The 19,060-nt window shown below is 44.6% G+C and overlaps 1 protein-coding gene across 2 annotated transcripts in view; it reads left to right on the forward strand.

Moving 5' to 3' along the window:
• The window catches only part of LINGO1 (leucine rich repeat and Ig domain containing 1), a 489,212-nt gene that overhangs the window by 201,282 nt on the left and 268,870 nt on the right, over positions 1-19,060 (forward strand). The window contains exon 4 of one of the 2 annotated variants that reach the window (XM_072981826.2): positions 13,055-13,135. The exons of the other annotated variant lie outside the window; for it this stretch is intronic. The gene's annotated coding sequence lies outside the window, so the exon portion shown is untranslated. The remainder of the gene's footprint in view (positions 1-13,054; positions 13,136-19,060) is intronic. 2 annotated transcript variants of the gene reach the window in all.

The following is a 19,060-nucleotide window of genomic DNA, read 5'->3' on the forward strand; positions in this document are numbered from 1 at the left end:
CCAGAGTAAGACCTGAATCCTGGTTTTGACGCCAATGTGGCTTTCCCCTCTTAAAGGCATTTGGGACTATGTGGGATGTTCTACAAACATTTTCCCTTCAAAAGCCAGGGTTTTGGAAGGAAGCCACATGTTTCTTGGTTTCTCTTCTTCCTTGCTTTGTAGCTCCTCTCAGACCACTCGGTGCTTGAAATTTTTTGGCAAAACGATTATAAATGCAAAAGTAACCTTCAAGAAAAAGAAGATCCGAATCCCCACTAAGTCAGTGTCTTCATCAAGACCACAGTAATCTGCTTTTGATTTCTGCAGAACTCGTCAGCAAAAAATTAGATGCCTAGAAAAAAAAACTAATTCGGCTTGATGTGTTAGGTCAGTGGCTCCCAACTTTGAGTCCCCAGATGTTCTTGGACTTAAGCTCCCAGAAACCTTCACCACCAGCTGTGCTGCCCACAATTTCAGGGAGTTGTTGTCCAAGAACATCTGGGAACCACTGTGTTAAGCATTAAGGTCCCAAGTTGGAGAATGATGGCTTGGAGACTCTGTACACATGTATATGTCAGAACATGGAGAAAGCTGTTGTCTGTGCCATCCAAACACTTTGGGTCATGGGGCCATGTTTCCATGCACAGCATTTCTTCTTTGAGTCTTCTTTGACCTCTTAATTCTACTGTGAGCCATGACAGGTACCAGGGAGAAGATGTCCATCTCAAAGAGAAAGGGCAGGGCAGGTGCAGAAGCATCTCCCACTCAAGCCATGGCACCAAGTCCACAGTACACATCTGGACACTTTTGTTATTGTTAGTCGTTAAATCATGTCCAACTCCTTGTGACCCCATGGATACTAACAACAATAATATTGGGCACCAGACATCCGTAACAGTAGGCATGTAACAACAGCAGCAGATGGGGACAACATGGATTTTCCTCCATGGCTTGGCAGGATGAGAATTATGACAAAATTCTGTACGTGATCTTAATATGCGCAGAGGCTGAGAATGTCACTTTCTTTAAATATTTTTATTCTTAAGAACTTTGATATTTTTAGACATGTATTCCATGCTTTTGATTGTGCCTTGTTAGGCTATAAGCAACTTTATTTTTGGATTCAAATATAATTTAAGTTCTTGTCTGCGACTTTTATAGCTGAAAGCTTGTGGCAATCACATCTGCAGGTTTTTACAAGTTGTAAGGATAGACATATATATATATATATGTCTATCCTGTCTATATTTGTGCCTACAGTTTTTCGATAGCTGTAAGACTTTGGATTTTTTCAATATTTGGGATTTTATTTTTCTCATGTGGAACATAGAACCAATTTAGAAATAGTCTGTAATATTAGACAAGCTGATGTGTCCTGGAATCGTTCTAACAATGAAGAGACTTGTACTTGATACTCAGATGAATTTTGATATGATTGGAAATGATTGTCTGATTTCATTCTGCAATTAACCTTTTTGGGGGATAAATGGCAACTTTGATGAACACCGGCTTCTGATTTTTTCCTTAGAGGTCTATAAAGTTCTATAGGGCTCTGAAGGAGAGGTTCAGGTGTCAGATGCCCTAATCTGACAGATGCAAGTCCTTTGAAGTGAAAATAGCATTATAAGCCTGGGCGATGAAATTCCAAAGTGATGATACTAGAAGCATTCTGTCAAGAGGAAGAGTGATTAATATAAAAATTTAAGCAGGTAAATATATGGCTGCTGTTGAAGTGCAAGTCAAGGAATAAATGGTGTTACTCAACATTTTGTTCTTATGTCTGGAGTATATGACTAGTTTGGTTTTAATGGCAGGCAGTTTTACGGTTCAGTGAAGGAGCTGTCTGGTTAGACAGGTGTGGGAGCAGTCTTTATCCGCTGAGCCTCTTTATTGTCTGGGACACCATAAACAGTGGTGCTCCCCAAACTGTCAGCAACCCTGGGATATAGGGTTTCTCAAGTCACCTGGATTTTGGTGTGGGTTTGTTTGCTTGCTTGCTTGCTTGCTTGTCCATCCATCCATCCGTTCGTTCATTCATTCTGAGTCAGGCTTTCTGGATACTACATGTCCCAGATTTCGTTGCTAGCTTGCACTTTTGATTGACTCCCTTTTAATGCAACAGAGGTGTGTTGTTGTTTAGTTGTTAAGTCGTGTCCGACTCTTCGTGACCCCATGGACCAGAGCACTCCAGGCCCTCCTGTCTTCCACTGCCTCCTGGAGTTGGGTCAAAGTCATGTTGGTAGCTTCGGTGACACTTCCAACCATCTCATCCTCTGTCGTCCCCTTCTCCTTCTGCCTTCACTCTCCTAACATCGGTGTCTTTTCCAGGGAGTTTTCTCTTCTCATGAGACAGACAAAGTACTGGAGCCTCAGCTTCAGGATCTGTCCTTCCATTGAGCACTCAGGGTTGATTTCCTTCAGAATGGATAGGCTTGATCTCCTTGCAGTCCAGGGGACTCTCAAGAGCCTCCTCCAGCACCACAATTCAAAAGCATCAATTCTTCAGCGGTCAGCTTTCTTTATAGTCCAGCTCTCACTTCTGCACATCACTACAGGGAAAACCATAGCTTTACCTCTGAGTAAACATGCAAAGGACCGGGTTATGAGCCCTGCTTGAGATCCTGCTAACAACGCAGAGCTGAGATTCCCATATTTGGTGTCTGTCGTAAGGAAGAGGAGAAACAACACACCCTCATGTTTTCTGGTACACTTCAGTGGGCTCGAATGGGAAGCGCCGTGTTTCTCCATGATTATAATGTGGAGATATGGTTATGCTTTCCAAACCTATACACAAATGCTTAATAACCCAGAGCAACATTTTCCTGTTCATTAAGTGCTTCAGTCAGGAGGATGTTTGCCTCTGACCTTCCTTCCCCAGCTCCTTTGACAAACCCGGCGGCAGTCAAGTTGGCCTCACCTCTTCCAGTCTCCTTCCCTCTCTGCTCCATCTGCACGACTGAAAGAGCACACACCCCCCCCCATGGAGACAACCTCAGATGAGGAGTCCTGCACAGACACAGTCTAACCCAGGGGTGTCCAACCTTTCACCTTCCCTGGGCTACATTAGAAGATGAAAATTTGGTTTGAGCCACACATACATTTGGTTTGGGCCGCATGGGGGGGCGGCCCTAGCCGTCCTCCGTAGCCCCGCTCCAAGCGTGCTTACTGGCAGCTGCTATCTCAGACAGCAGAGGCTGCCAGCTTCGACTCTGGCAGCTTTATGGGGACGGGAGGGGGTCCACCTATTGATGGGGACAGTGCAATGCAGTCATGCAGCCCCCCTCTCCCCTCCCCTCCCCTTCCTCTCCTTCCTTCCTTTCCTCTCTCCCCCCGTACCGTTGTGACGTGCCCTGGCCACATTCCGGCCACAAGCGCCAGCAGTGTAACTTGAAACTTTGGAATTTCTTTTTTTAAAAAAATTGCACTGGGCCGCATTACGAGCTGACCTGGGCTGCGGGTTGGACAAGCCTGGTCTAACCCATTTGTGTGTATTCACGGAGGCCACGGAGAAGAGCTTACTTACCTGTAGCCGTGGTTCTCCGAGGGGTCCTCTGTGAATCCACACATTATGGCTCTTGTGCGTGTTCTTCAGAAAACAAACTGAAAAGGCACAAGTCACACCCGGGAAAGCACTTCCACCAATGGACCCTGGGGCGGACATCATCCTCACCAGGCGGTGACCCCCAGATCACAAACCGGTGTGCTTAAAAATAAAAATGGATGCAGCAATGTCTTAGCATGGTAAGTTATTAAGTGGCAACCCATAGCTCCATGGCAAAGCCCAGTGTTTTCTCTGGAAAAAGATCTTCTGCTTCTCTCCTGGCATCTCCGGCTGAAACAGTGGCTCTCAGCCTTGGGTTCCCGGATGTTCTTGAACTAAAACTCTCAGGAGCCTTCATCACTACCTTGCGGGCAAGGATTTCTAGGAGTTGCCATCCAAGAACGCCTGGGGACCCAAGGCTGGGAATTACTGAACTGCTAGATAGCTTGGTGGTTTACGTATCTGGAGGCAGAGCTAGAAGCTAGGGGTTCGATTCCTCGTTGTGCCTCCTTGATGGGGGATGGACTCCATGATTCACAGGGTCGCTTCCAGCTCTGCACTTTTAAGAAAAAGATGATGACGACTTCAGTTTGCAAGGCTGGGAAAGATTCACACACTCATATTTAGCATATCTCTTTTTCTACTGCCTTCAAATGGTGAGAAAAGAGGCATTTGGCATGTGGTGTCGGAGGAGAGCTTTGTGGATTCCTTGGACTGCCAGCAAGGCAAACAAGTGGGTCCCAAATCGAATCGAGCTTGGACCATCTCTGAAGGCAAAAAATAATGAAATTGATGCTGTCCTACTTTGGGCGGATCTTGAGAAGGCAGGACTCTGGGAAAGGCGGAAGGCAGCAGGAAAAGAGGAAGGCCAAATACGAGATGGATGGACACTCTAAAGGAACTACAGGCTTGAGTTTGCAAGAGTTGAGCAGGGCTGTTGAGGATCAGGACCTTTTAGAGATTGCTCATTCTTGGGATCACTATAAGTCAGAGACAGCTTGACAGCACACAACATTATCATCAACAAGAACATGTGCTTTCACGTCACTTCCAATATGTGTAGATACTACGGGAGTTTCTGAGGTATATGGGGGGTTTTCAGAGAGGGGGTTTACTATTGCCAACTCCCCATGAATACACACCACTAAGTGGTTTGATCCCTGGACTCCTAGCCTCTGTTGAGTGCCTTAATATGAAGACACCCACACTTATTTGTTGTCCGATTAGTAATGTGAAGGATGCTCATTAAATGCCTTGTCCTCACTGATGTAGGCTCTCTCAATGCAGTGAGACAGCTTGATGAGAATTTAAAAAGACCCATGAGATTTCCCACTGCTAGCCGAAACAAAAATCTGCCCCCCACCACTCCACATGCTTTCTGTAATTTGCCTAAGATTTGTATCCTTTCATCCTGGAAAGCAAGGCATGTGCGGGAACAACCAGTGGAGAACACTTGGCTGATAGTGCGAAAGGACCCCATCAACCCAACCGACACTTCTAAATTAAAAAAAAAAATCAGTGCAACAAGGCAGTGGTGCAAATTTTGTACAATTTTTGTGCAAATCGGTGGAAGAAAAATAAATTATCCTTGCAAATACAAAGACAGTATTAAGAACAGCTTTTTTTCTGGTGTGATTGTGAAAAAGGACCCCATCAACCCAACCAATGCTTCTAAATTTAAAAAATCCATGCAACAAGGCAGTGGTGCAAATTTTGTACAATTTTTGTGCAAATCGGTGGGAGAAAAATAAATTATCCTGGCAAATACAAAGACAGTATTAAGAGCAGCTTTTTTTCTGGTGTTGATTGTGAAAAAGGACCCCATCAACCCAACCAGCACTTCTAAATTTAAAAAAAAAAATGCAACAAGGCAGCGTTGCAAATTTTGTACAATTTCTGTGCAAATTGGTGGAAGAAAAATAAATTATCCTGGCAAATACAAAGACAATATTAAGAGCAGCTTTTTTTCTGGCAAGTGAAGAGAAGGATGTCTTGAGATGAAGCAGGAAGTGATCCATCTTTAAACATGGTGCCAGACAAGGATGAGAAGAAAAGTCAAGTGGGATTAGAGAAACTCAACCACATTTGAGTTGGAGAGACTGTCCCATATTTTGGGGTGAGCGGTGGACCCACCCTTCCACCTCCTTGTATCTCTCGTGGAACACTTTGGGTAGATGTCCGATCCGGAACTGGCAAAATTCTTCCTTGGGAAAAAAAAACCTTTGAGTGAGACTTTGCAATGACAGTCTAAGCACACTTGATTTTTTGTGATGCCAGGTGGCTCCTTCCGGTGAATCAGTCCCCGCTGTGTACCGAAACCCATTTGCATCCTCCTGTGGTTACCACTTTGAACTTTGAAAAAGAGTTATTTGTTCAAACATGGGCATGAATCTTTAATTTGGGGCTTATGGTGATGATAATAATAATAATGAGTATGAGGCTGCAGCATTTGTGAACAAAGGTGGTGCTGAAGGATATTTTTCTTTCACAGCCAGCAGTATGCATACACATGTTTGCAGCCTAGCAGATAAAGTATATCATTAGCCCTGACCTCTCTGTGCCAGGTGGAATTTGCAGCCGCTTTGCCTTTCTGTTAACACTGTTGCCCACCTTGTCTGGAGGACTTAGGATGTTGATAGAAGGATTGTGTCGCTAGCGGATTCTTTCTTGGGCGGAGCGAAAAGGAAAGTGAATCTGGAAAGGCATTTGCTAATTCTCTCAATTGTTCTTCTCTTAGAAACTATGCAATAATACTGTTAAGAGCTGTGTGTTGTCCTATCAGTTCTGACATGCCAGGTTGTAGGACACGCAACAATGGGCTCAAGTTACAGGAAGCCAGATTTAGGCTGAATATCCTAACTGTTAGAGCAGTACAACACAAGACCTCGGGAGGTGGTGAGCGCTCCAACACTGGAGGCATTCAAGAGACAATTGGACAGCCGTCTGTCGGCTCTGCTTTGCTTTGGATTCCTGCCTTGAGCCAGGGGTTGGACTCCATGATCTTACAGGTCCCTTCTAGCTCTAATATTATTCTTTGATTCCGGGGTTTTCTAGGTAGGGGATACTCAGAAGTGGTTTATCATTCTCTTCTGGGAGAGCCCTGGGACTGTGCAGTTTGCCCAAGGCCACCCAGGCTGGCTCTATTCACCATGGGGAATCGAACCGCCCACCCTCTGGCTCTGCACCCAGAGACCTAGACCACTGAGCTGTCCAGTGAGGATATACATAATTGCTAAAAATGCTGGTTTTGTATCTTCACATGGGGAAAATCAAGTTGGGTCTGTATCATTCGGACTGTTTATCCAGATTGGAGAATGCACGATAACATTGTTTCTGGTAGACCCAATTATTTCCATTAAATTGAAATCTACCATTAAGAAAAGGGAGCATGAGCTATCAGAGCTTGAAAGAGCTGTTTGGGGAGTACAAATCACAGAATCCCCCTCCAGCCATGCTGGCCGGGGGATTCTGGGGTTTGTTGTCCAAAAGCGAGCTTTTCCAAATTCTGGAAGTCCCTCCCTGCACCACGGAGCTCATGCTGATGCGTTAGCGATCGGACTCGCATCCCTTTCCTTCTCCCCACTTCTGTGTCTGGAAGTCTTGCTTTTGCCATCACATGTCCATGAGCTCCTCGCCTCTCTGTTGAGAGGATCGCCCACTCAAGCATGCTAAAACCAAAGTCATGACTTATTCAAAGAGCGCCTGCCATGGGACATCAAGTAGGATCTTGTTCAAGGTGAGTTGATTAACTTTGTGAATGTGGCTAGGGAGAAATGCCCAACAGCAAGCCGGAGCGCTGGAGACACCGAAAAGCGAGCCTAATCCTCCTGCTGTGATCCCTGCTGTTTCTACCTTTCGAGAGCTCCGCACTGCCTTGGGCAGATCTCAAATTATAAAATTGCAAAACAGAAAAGAAAAGGGGTGGGGGAAGGGGAAATGCTAACTACAAAGATATTCCAACCATGATCATGGAAGGTTCTTGATCTTTTCTGCAATGTGCTCACAATTTGTAATAGAATTTTTTTTTTCTCGAGAGAGGTGAACAGGAGCCCTGCCCTGCTCTGTGCCCAGCAAAAGTTTGGGGCTGAGCTGCTTTGTGCCTTTTTAGAAATAATCGGACAAGATCCTTGCCCATATTTCTCTCCAGTTTGCTGTGAAGACCCCTTTCCTACAAATGGAGAAAGAAACAGATTTGAATGATGTGAGCAGGGGAGAAAGGCTCCAAGGGCAGTCTGCAGAGCTACAAACTCCACTCATTCATTCATTCATCCATCCATCCAGTTCTGCTAGCAGGTGACTCCGTGGGCAGACCTCTTGGACCAGCTGAGAGAGCAAACTAGAAGGAAGAGCTTCTCTCAGTCCTGCCACCTTCACAGGTACACCTGGTGAGGACCTGAGAGAGGACTTTCACAGTGGCTACTCCCACGCCATGGAGCTCCTTTCCATGGGAAACCAGGCAGGTCCCCTCCCTCTGGCCTCCTGCCAGCAAGCAAAGACCTTTATTTTAAGGCAGGTTTTTAGTAAGTAGCTAGCTGTCAAGGAAGGGGTTTTAAGCAGGAGCATCTAGTCTTCCATGATGTGATATTTTTGTCTTGCTGTGCTTGCTCCCACCTAGAGGCAGGGAATGAAGAATTTAGTGAGCATTCTTCACGTCTCTCAAAATTTTGAATGAGAGCTTCAGTTGCACAGACTCTATGGCCAAAATCCTGTTGCACTGTTACACAAAAGACTTAACTTCTAGCATTGAATTGCCGCAAGGTTAGGACATTTCCGTAGGCATAATCTGTTCCGCATTGAACCTCATGACTCAACGTGCAACAGATAAAGGGCTACAAAGATTTCTTAGCAGCAATTTGTGGGTAAAAGTTACAGCTTTTGTGTAACTGTGCAACAGGATTTTGCCCTGTATGTCTCTTTTAGCAAGAATGCAAAATTAGTGCACATTGCTTTAGCGCAGAGTAATCCAGCTTGGAAGCAAGAGAGCAGCTGGAACCAGTTACAGCATAGGCTAGCGTGGTGTATCCATATTGCCTAAATAATGCATCTGTTAATAGCTGGGTCCTTAGCAGCAGCCATTTCTCGGCATTTGGAGATTGAGCGAACATGGAAAGACACTAACGCAACATGTTGAAATGGAAAGGGTTTCTGTTAATTGAATATGAAGCAGCTTCCTTAAGACAATGTTCAGATCAGATCGCAATGCCAGCCAATTGGCCCGCGCTTTTCTCAACCTTGTTTTCTGCTCCCGCTGTGGAACAGCTACCCTGTGGGATGTTTATAGCTTTCTGGAACTCTTCCTCTCCCGTTTACCGGGATTTAATCCCAACCCTTTGGCGCCTGGCTTCCTGTACCAGGGAACAAAGCAAAGAGAGGGAACCTAGCATTCCAGGAAATAATCGGAATTCTGCAGGATGCAAATCAGGCATTAAAAAAAAAGGGGGGGGAGGGCATTTTTCTCCACCAAAGTATCTAGTAAGTAGATAGTTTAGGAGATTTATAATTTCAACAAAGCCACAGCAGTCTCTTCGTTCCTTCAGGACGTGAGCCAGAAAAATGTTTATTATCAGAGGAAGGCAGAAGCTGCAAGGCTGTAAAAAGCTATAACATAGTCAAGCCATCTGTTTATTGGTTTATGTGAGGAGACTGGGAGAAAGCCTGTGCATTTCATGGTGTAAATGTGGATTTGCCTGCGTGCTGTTTGCGACTTCAGTTTGTGGCTGGGCATCTCCCGGCATGCGTATTTTCACAGGTAGGAGAAATATGGGTCCTTGTTTAGTCCACGTGGTCAGATCTAGAATATAGATATCCACTAAGACAGTGTTCCCAGTTAATAGTATGATCAACATCTAGAGACCCACTTCTCTCTGTGTGTGTGTGTGTGTGTTTTCCATTATTACTTGACACAACTTCCTAAAATGAGTCTAAATTAAGCCACACGGAATCAAATCAAAAGCCTTTTAGTCCAGCCTTTGGTTCCCCAGTTGTCCATGGGAAGATCCCGATGAGCAGCCGGCCCCTGATGACTTCATCCTCTGTGAATTCATCAAGCCTGCTTTGAAACGGCCCAAGTTGGCTTCCATTGCAACATCCTGTGGCAGTGAGTTCCACAGTTTAACTGTGTGCTGTAAGAGGAGGTACTCTTATTTCCATCTGTCCTGAATCTCACACCGGCCATTTTCATCAGATGACCCCCCCTCCCAGGTTCTAGAAGCTTTTTCCTGTCCCTTTCCCCCCCCACACCATACACAATTTCATGTATCTTTTTCATACTTCTTCTGTTTATCTGCAACACACAGGATACCCAGGGTGGGATAGTGCACTGGTTCTTAACCTTGGGTTACTCAGGAGTTTTGTACTGCAACTCCCAGAAGCCTTCACCACCAGCTGTCCTGACTGGGGTTTCTGGGAGTTGCAGTACAAAAGCATCCGAGTAAGGAAGGTTAAGAACCATTGGTGTAGTGGATAGAGTCATGGGCTCAGGAGACCTGGGTTCAGTTCCCTGGCTCTGCAATGGAAACTCGCTGGAGAGTGGAACTGGCAAAACACTCTTTAATGATGATGATGATGATGATGATGATGATGATGATGATGATGATGAGTAGTAGTAGTAGTAGTAGTAGTAGTAGTAGTAGTAGTAGTAATAATAATAATAATAATAATAATAATAATAATAATAATAATAATAATAATAATAATAATAATAATAGTCATCTTAATCACCATCCTTTTAGAACTTTGTCGTTGCTATGTGCCATCAAGTTGCCTCCAACTCATGGCAACTCTATGAATAAGCCATCGCCCAAATGACCTGTCAGCTACCCTTCTCAGCTCCTGCAGACTCAACCTTGTGGTTTCCTTTAGGGAGCCAGTCCCTCTCATGTTTGGTCTTCCTCTTTTCCTGCTGCCTTCCACCTTTCCCAGCATTATTGTCTTTCCCAAAGAATCCTGCCCTCTCACAATGATCTTGGAACTGCAGAACTTGAATACCAGACTTCCCTTGAAAATCCTATCAGGGTCACTATAAGTCACTTCTGACTTGATGGCACACGAGAACGACAGCCCCGTTCATCTTATATCCTAATGCCTGTGACTTAATTTGTTCTCATGCTGAAGATAAGGAATCTCCTTATCCTTGAAAATTCCTCATCCCGGTGTCTTGCTAGACAAAGTTTGGTGTTTATCCTTCCTATAATAATGAATTAATGATGCAATTTGATCTAAAATCAACATGGTTACACAAGACTGCATTTTCATTTGTCAAATGTTGGGAGATACATAAATGTCTTCCCACTAGTTTGGAATGTTGTTTCTCACAACATCGTTTTAGACTTGGTGTGTGTAGATTTCCTTCGTGTGCCCTGGTGTGTCTGGTTGACTGTGGCAGGCAGCCATTGTCGGCTGCAAATTGCGTTATCTGGGTGTCTGTGGGATCTAATTTACCTGTCTCATTCAGGGGTATTCATCCAGATGGACCATCTGCATTCTCAGTGACTGGCAGAGATTTATCATCATTCATACCTGATTTGGGTTGTTTGTTGCATCCGTTGCATGCTAAGGATGGACCCAGGCCCTCTCTCATCAGTTATTCTGCACAAAGAGATGACTTAAAAACTGAAAGATTTCCTGGTCTCAGAAAGTGTGTTTCCTACATTGAAGGTTAGCTGTGGTGAAGTAAGGTAAAGTTTCCCCTTGATATTTTGTCCAGTCATGTCTGACTCTAGGGCGCGGTGCTCATCCCCATTTCCAAGCCATAGAGCCAGCGTTTTTGTCAGAAGACAATCTTCCGTGGTCACGTGGCCAGCACGACTAGATACAGAACGCTGTGACCTTCCCACCGAGGTGGTTCCTATTTATTTACTCGCATTTTTACATGCTTTCGAACTGCTAGGTTGGCAAGAGCTGGGACAAGCGACGGGAGCTCACTCCGTCGCATGGATTCGATCTTACGACTGTTGGTTCTGACCCTGCAGCACAGAGGCTTCTGTGGTTTAACCCGCAGCGCCACCACGTCCCTTAGGTGAAGTAATCAGGAGTAATTTTGTGGGGCTCACGGTTAGAAGGTTTGCCAGGTTCAAGTCTCCTTGGGGTGAAAATATGAAAACTGGCCTCTTTAGATATGCCTCTTGGTCTTTTAGTCCCGCCATCTTGCAACTTTGGAAAGCCTAACCAAAAACAATTCAAAAAACAAAAAACCACACACCAAACAACCTTCAGCCACATTGAGATCGTTGTGTTGCATACTCTGGTCAGAGATTACTGGCAACAAACAGCCTTCCTTTCAAATAACCAAGCTTATTTTCGATACAGCTTCCAGCAAGTTTTCTAGGAAGCAGCATTCGGAGAGGGTACCTGTTGGATATATGGCAACCTCCCCATGAGGGCTTTGAGAGGTGTTGACTGGGAGGGACTTTCCTGGACTGGGGTGGATGTCTGTCCGCTCAGTAACAGCCAAATTGTTCCCTCTCGGCTGCAGAGTTCTTTTTCCCGCCTTTTCCCTGTCAGGGTTTTCTCAGCAATGGAAAACCCTGTCAGGAGTAGACAATTAGAGTGAAGCGTTTGGTCAGCTGTGTAACCCAGTCGCGAAACTAGTTGACCAGTTAAGCTCAGTCTATGCAACCAGTCAATACTTTTGTGTAGCCATTTTTACACCATACATGTTTTTATTTATGAAGAACTCTTGAGTAAAAAGAAATGTTTTATTCTTCCTCATTAACCTGAGTGAATGTATTGAGACAATAACTGTCAGTTGAGGTAAACTAACAAATAAGGGGTGGTCTACTGAAGGAGCTTTGTAGTTCAATCTGTTCTGTTGTAGGTTCCTGACAGAAACATTTTATCTGCTGCACAATTGGAGGAAATTTTATCCTTATTTTAATTTAAGCCACACTCAAGTTCCTCAAAAACCTTGCCTACCTATTGCCTTTGCTTGGTCTACAACTCCTAGAATTCATGCTAGCTTGAAGTACATTCCGAAAAGCATCATCACCAAATTTTGCAATTTTTCTGGAACATAGTTTAGAAATCATGAGGGAGGGAGGGAGGGAGGGAGGGAGGGAGGGAGGGAGGGAGGGAGACGGACGGACGGACGGACGGACGGACGGACGGACGGACGGACGGACGGACGGACGGACGGACGGACGGACGGACGGACGGACAGACAGACAGACAGACAGACAGACAGACAGACAGACAGACAGACAGACAGACAGACAGATAGATAGATAGATAGATAGATAGATAGATAGATAGATAGATAGATAGATAGATAGATAGATAGATAGATAGATAGATAGATAGGTAGCAAAAAGTACCTGATACGGAGACTGTTTCTAAGTTCTAACCATTGATTCTATTAACTTTTTTAAAACTCTCATTAGAAAGTTGGCTTCATAATTACTGCATTTTCCACTTCATTGAGTTTCTGTTTGCTGATGTCTCATAAGAGGAGAGGCTTCTGTCTCCCCAATCCATTTGGACCCATAGATGAGGGCTCCCCATAGGAGCTAACTGTCTTCTGTTTGCTTCTTCTGCTAGATTTTGGGTTTCATCCTAACGGACATCCATGGTGAGCTGAAGAGGTGTTCTAGATCATCTGCTGATGAACCTCCAAGACAGGTAGGGAGGTTTGCCACTTGGTTTACTGCATGTATCCTTAGCTGAACTACCCTTAATCATGTAGGCAAGGTCATTTTAAGTCAGTCACTGCGATATTGTTACAATCGCTCACAAACTTTGAGAAAAACGCTATGCTCTGAAAAAGAAGCTTGTTATTTTCCATCAGATATGGAACAACACTCTTAATAATTTAATTAATCAATTAATTAATTCGTTCATCCATTTGTTTCTTTAATATACCACCCCATTAGTGCCAAAGCATTATTCTGGGCAGTTTACAAACACTTAAAATAGAACGACAACAAAACACAAAACACTAAAATGTCATAAGATGTCATTAAATGTCATAATTTTGTAATATAATGGGATTTGCTGACATAAGAGTCATTGTTGCAGCCCATCAGGTAAGTGGCTGTCTCTAAACCTGGTCAATAGTTCATCATCGGTTTAAAAAGGCACTCATGTTCTCTAACAACGGATGAAGTCTCAGGAGAACCAGTGAAGTGGTAGTTTCATCATGGCATTAGAATTGTTGTTCTTTTGAATTTGGAGAACTGGAGGTACTTGTGTAGCAGACACTGATGTCCTTTTGTTTTTTTCTGGAGATGGAAACGTAGTTCATTTGCCTTGGGAGAGGTAGCAGATGAACAGAAAAGGTCATTTGAACATCCTAGGAAAAAGCAAACAAATAACTTGTATTGTCTTTGGTTGTTGTGGGTTTTCCAGGCTGTTTGGCCATGTTCTTAAGGTTTTTCTTCCTAACATTTTCCAGTCTCTGTGGCCAGCATCTTCAGAGGACAGGAGTTGGAACTCTTTCTGTGCTCTGGTGCAGATTGTGGGATACTTTGCTCTGCACCAGAGCACAGAACTTGAGAACATGGCCAAACAGCCCGAAAAACCTACAACAACCATCGGATCCCGGCCGTGAAAACCTTCGAGAATACATTGTATTGTCTTTGCAACTTTGTCTTTGCAACTGACTATACAATCACTACCGGGTAGGTGGGGCTTGTCAGCCTTGGAAGGCAGCCCATCTAGAAGGAAAACTCTGATTTCAGACCTCCACTGCCTTGTGGCTATATCCACTGATGGAAAAGGCTTCAGGAGTTAACCTCGAGGCAAAATGAGGAGCCGGAGTCCCGGAGGCAGTTTGTGTCGTTCTGGCAACTCCTGCGACGTCGCTGGAACCAGTTGGATTGGCTCTTGCCTTTCCATTGGACCATTTCAGCAATGTGGAGAGGGGGGATTTGCTGGTTGGGTAACAGCCTATCCTCCATATTATTTTACCCAGGCTTCGTGCTCTGGAGAGGACACTCATACAGAGTACATTGCCATGGTCTTTCAAGACCATGGCAAGGATGCCTAAGAAGAATACAATCACTAGCCGGGGAGAACTCTTTTAGTTCGTTCCTCCCCCCCCCCCACTTACCTGAAAGTATGCAATGTATGCTGACGGTGTACCATCAGAGAAATCATGTACACACGCCTGACCTCTGTGCATGCCAGCTCTCGACTCATCTGCCCCCCAGACACCAGCCCTGTTGCTTCTCTGTGCTATGAGGCACCTGGCAGGCCTGAGCGCTTGGAAATGCTGTAGAGAGCTGTCAGGATGTGACTTGTGGCACAAAGCCTCTGGGGTATGATTATTTATTCATGGCAAGTCAAGCAAAAGGCCTAGGTGGATGATGGTGGAGGCTGGGGGGGGGCGGGAATGGCTGCCTTCAGAGGCAAACCACATGCCTTGCGATGGTATAAAAATAAACGGGAAAGAGGAGCAGGTCAGCGTCTTTATGAAACAGCACACTCTATTGTTTTACTCCAGGCCCGTGTTCGGAGCACACTCTTTTTTTTACAAAAAAAGAAGAAGAAATTGTTCTTCGACACAAGCTGAAAATGGTGTGTGTGTGGAATAACTTTATTGGTCCCGAATAGCTCTGCGGTTTAGGTCTCCGGCTGTGGAGCGAGAGGTTGGGAGTTCCATTCCCTACTGGGCCTCCTTGACAGGAGTTGGACTCAGATCAGCAGTTCTAAGATGATGAGGATGATGAGGAAGATTTGACCAAAATAAAAAAAAAAAACCCAACCTTTTGGATCCTCCAGGACTCTTCCTCAGGCCGAGCATTAGACAGTTGGAAAAGGTGCAGAAGAAATAAAACAGCTCCCCCCCCAAAAAAAAAAAATACTGCTGGAGAACTCAACAGTTTAGATCTCTGGCTACGAAGCCAGAGGTTGGGAGTTTGATTCCCTGCTGGGCCTCCTCAACAGGGGATGGACTGGATGATCTACAGGGTCCCTTCCAGCTCTGCAGGTCGTCTAACATAATTATTGTTGACCTCCTGGATAGCTCAGGGGTTTAGGTCTTCAGCCGCAGAGCCAGAGGTTGGGGGTTCGATTCCCTACTCTGCGTCCTTGTCAGGGGCTGGACTCTGTGATCCACATTGGTTCCTTCCAGCTCTGCAGTTCTAAGATGATGAGGACGACAACGTTTATCATGTGCAAATGTGGCGGCCAATCTCTCTTGTTAAAAGCAGCATCCAAAATTTTTGGGGGGGTCTGCAGCCTCGTCGGGTGTCAGTAAAGGATGTCAGCTTTCAGGCATCACCGCAGGTGAAGTTGATGTCACGGTCTTCCCTGGTCTGAGCAGACGAAAAGCCACCCGTCGTCCTGCACTCCCCCACCCTGCTCACCGCCTTGTATCCCAGCACGTGGCTCCCACTTTGCTGGGAACAGAGAAGCGCAGAAAAGTGGCAGACGTGATATCAGATAAGTTTGCAAGAGGAGTCTGGCAGTGTTCTGTTATTAGCAGACAACATCCAGAACTTTTGGAAGTCTGTTTTTAATGGCATTTCTATCCTGCCTCTCTTCTGCAAGGCGGGTGCGTGCGCTTGTCTCCTTTCCCAATTCCTTTTTTCACCTCCGATGCTAACAGTAAGGCGGAAAGAATGATTTCACTTGAATAAAAGACCGTCCATTTTAATCAATGCCACTTTCCTTTATGTTTAATCACAAACCGATGCTTCACATTTAGATAAATTGGTGCTCCTCTCACCCAGATAATTTTTCCTCATTGCATAACTAGGCACTTGGTAAATATTGAAATCATTGTGGCAGATTATACTCTAATTGAGTGTCAATATATATTCTTAAACATGCCCTTTCGTGTATATTATGCAATCTCAAAATAATATATCACTTCTGGTTGGAAATATTTCCACCTTTTTTACATTTATTACTCCATGCTAATGACGAAAACAAGGAAATTTGTGGGACAAACAATATATTTCTGATATGCTTGCTATGCCTCAGGAGGTGAAATTATACAGCTATTGCTGTCTGTGAATTGCTGGATTGCTGGGGGTTTAGGCATCTGGCTGCAGAGCCAGAGGTTGGGAGTTCGATTCCCCTACTGAGTCTCCTTGACCGGGGATGGACTTGATGATCTACAGGGTCCCTTTCAACTCTGTTGTTCTGAGATTATTATAGATTATTACTACAGTGGTGCCCCGCATAGCGAGGTTAATCCGTTCCGGATTAACCTTCGCTATGCGAAAACATCGCTGTATGGGGCAGGAAAAGCCTATTGGAACGCATTAAACTTAGTTTAATGCGTTCCAATAGGCACCAAAACTTACCCCTCCAGCGATGTTTTCGCGGTCCGGCGGCCATTTTGGAGTGAGTGCGGCGATTGGGGCAGCTCCGTATAGCGATCCCCAAAAAGGGATCGCTATACGGATTCTTCGTTATACGGTGTGCTCGTTAAGCGAGGCACCACTGTATATATTTTTTATAACATCTATGTATGAATACCAATGTATATAACTTGCTGCTTCTAACTGATATGTGAGTCATGGCCTTGTTCATATTCCCATGAAAATGGAGATGGGGCAAATGGTTTTCTTCTCAAGGCTTTGTTGTTGTTGTTTAGTCATTTAGTTGTGTCCCACTCTTCGTGATCCCATGGGACCAGAGCACGCCAGGCCCTCCTGTCTTCCACTGTCTCCCGGAGTTTAATTGCTAATCGGAGCCACCAGGGGACCCACGTCTGGGAACCATTGAGCCAAATGGACCAATGTTCTGGCTCAGCCTAATTCAGCTTCTGTGATTCAGTCTCAGTAAATGGTATTAATTTATTTCAGTGCTACCTCGTTGTGTACCGAAATGAGTGTGGGAAGTGCCATCTGGATGTACCATCTTTCCTCCTCCTTTTTTTTTTCTGGCCAACTCTGCCCGTCATTTCTCCCTTCCTTTTGGATGGCGCCGGTGGAATTCCTGTCGTGAGCTCTTTGGAAAAAATCCACCTTGTGTGGTTTGGAGTGCCAAGCTTTTCGTCCAGATCTGCAGATGATGGCAATGGCTAGGTTAAGGTTTCGGCAAAGACACAAGAATTTTGAACTGTGGCCCTCTGAGGGGGGCGCAGAGTAGCATATGACTGCTTTGTATTTTTATAGGTTTGAGTGCCCATTTGCATGGATATTTTAAGTAACACCAGTCTGTTTCTTTTTGTTTTACAAAAGAAGGTGTGGAAGAAGAAGAGGAGGGAGAGAATTACAAAGATGCTCCCTGCAGATAGAAAAGTATAGCCTAATCTTTAAGCTTTTTCTGTGTAAAAGGTGGTGCAGCCTGAAGTGGGCCTATCCAAGACACCGTGTAATTCTGCTGACACACTTTTGGTTTCAAGATATATCACTTGAGAGACAATGTGTAGCAGATTACATGTCTAACCAGGACTCAGGGGACCTGAGTTCAAATCTCTGCTTACCCATGGAAATTCACAGTGTAGGGATATTTCTTGAACATATCCCGTATTTGGAAAACCCTACTGGGCTCACCAGACTGGCTGCAGGTATTTGTTAGCTACAGGTATACGCCAGCAGGTTGAAGCACGTAATTCCAACTAACATCTTGGATTCTACATTCTTGCTGCTCATGTAGAAGAGGGAGAAAGGCAGAGAGCTTTGTGAACCCGAAACTTCCATCCAGCCCTTTTGGATTGAAGGATCCCTCTCTCTCCGGAGATCCAACCTGATATTGTTAATCAGCTATGGTGTAGACGCGCTTGCTGTTTGCCTCTCTTTATACTCTGTTTGTTTGCACCTTGTATGAAACAATAGGTTGTCTAGGAGACGTTTAAATGGCCGTGTGAGAAGCCATCCGTGATTGTCCTACCAGTTCGGCAGCCAACGGAACATGTTGGCCGCGGTATATAATACGGCAGGCTCAAATCCAAAGTTAATCAACTAGCATAAAGCAGAACAATAATAACCCACTGGTCCATTTCTGATCCAACGACAGGGCTTTACAACAAACCCAAGGATCAGTAAAGTCTCTTTTTGTATTTGTCTGATTATTCCAAAGTTAAGCCAAAAACAATTAGGCTCGGCTCGCCAGAATAATAAGTAAATACAAATGCACTAGTTTTTTTTTAAAAAAATCACCAAATCTCAGTACAAAAGATCAATGGAAAGCTCAATCAAATGGAGTGAGATTGTTGGTATTATTGTAGCTGGGTGGTTTAAAGAAAAACAGTATTGAAATGCGAATTCAATTAAGGCAGATTATTCAGTGAGAAAAGCACACAAAATTGATTAGGGTCATGACTGGAAACATGAAAGCTAAGGTATTGCCTTTTGCTCAGAGTTTCAGCAAGAAATAGAAGTTATTGGAAAGAAATATATACATCAGTTAGTATTGTTGTTTAGTCGTTAAGTCGTGTCCAACTCTTCGTGACCCCATGGACCAGAGCACACCAGGCCCTTCTGTCTTCCACTGCCTCCCGGAGTTGGGTCAAATCAGTTAGTATATACAAGGATATAATGTGCGTATATCGTATCTCTATCAGTTGATCGTTCATTCTGTCACTCAGTAGAAGGGGGTGTGAACACAGAGAGAAAGAGGGAGAAAATGAAAATTCCAGTTCCACAGGAA

Source organism: Pogona vitticeps, chromosome 12 (assembly GCF_051106095.1).
Source record: "Pogona vitticeps strain Pit_001003342236 chromosome 12, PviZW2.1, whole genome shotgun sequence".
NCBI lineage: Eukaryota > Metazoa > Chordata > Lepidosauria > Squamata > Agamidae > Pogona > Pogona vitticeps.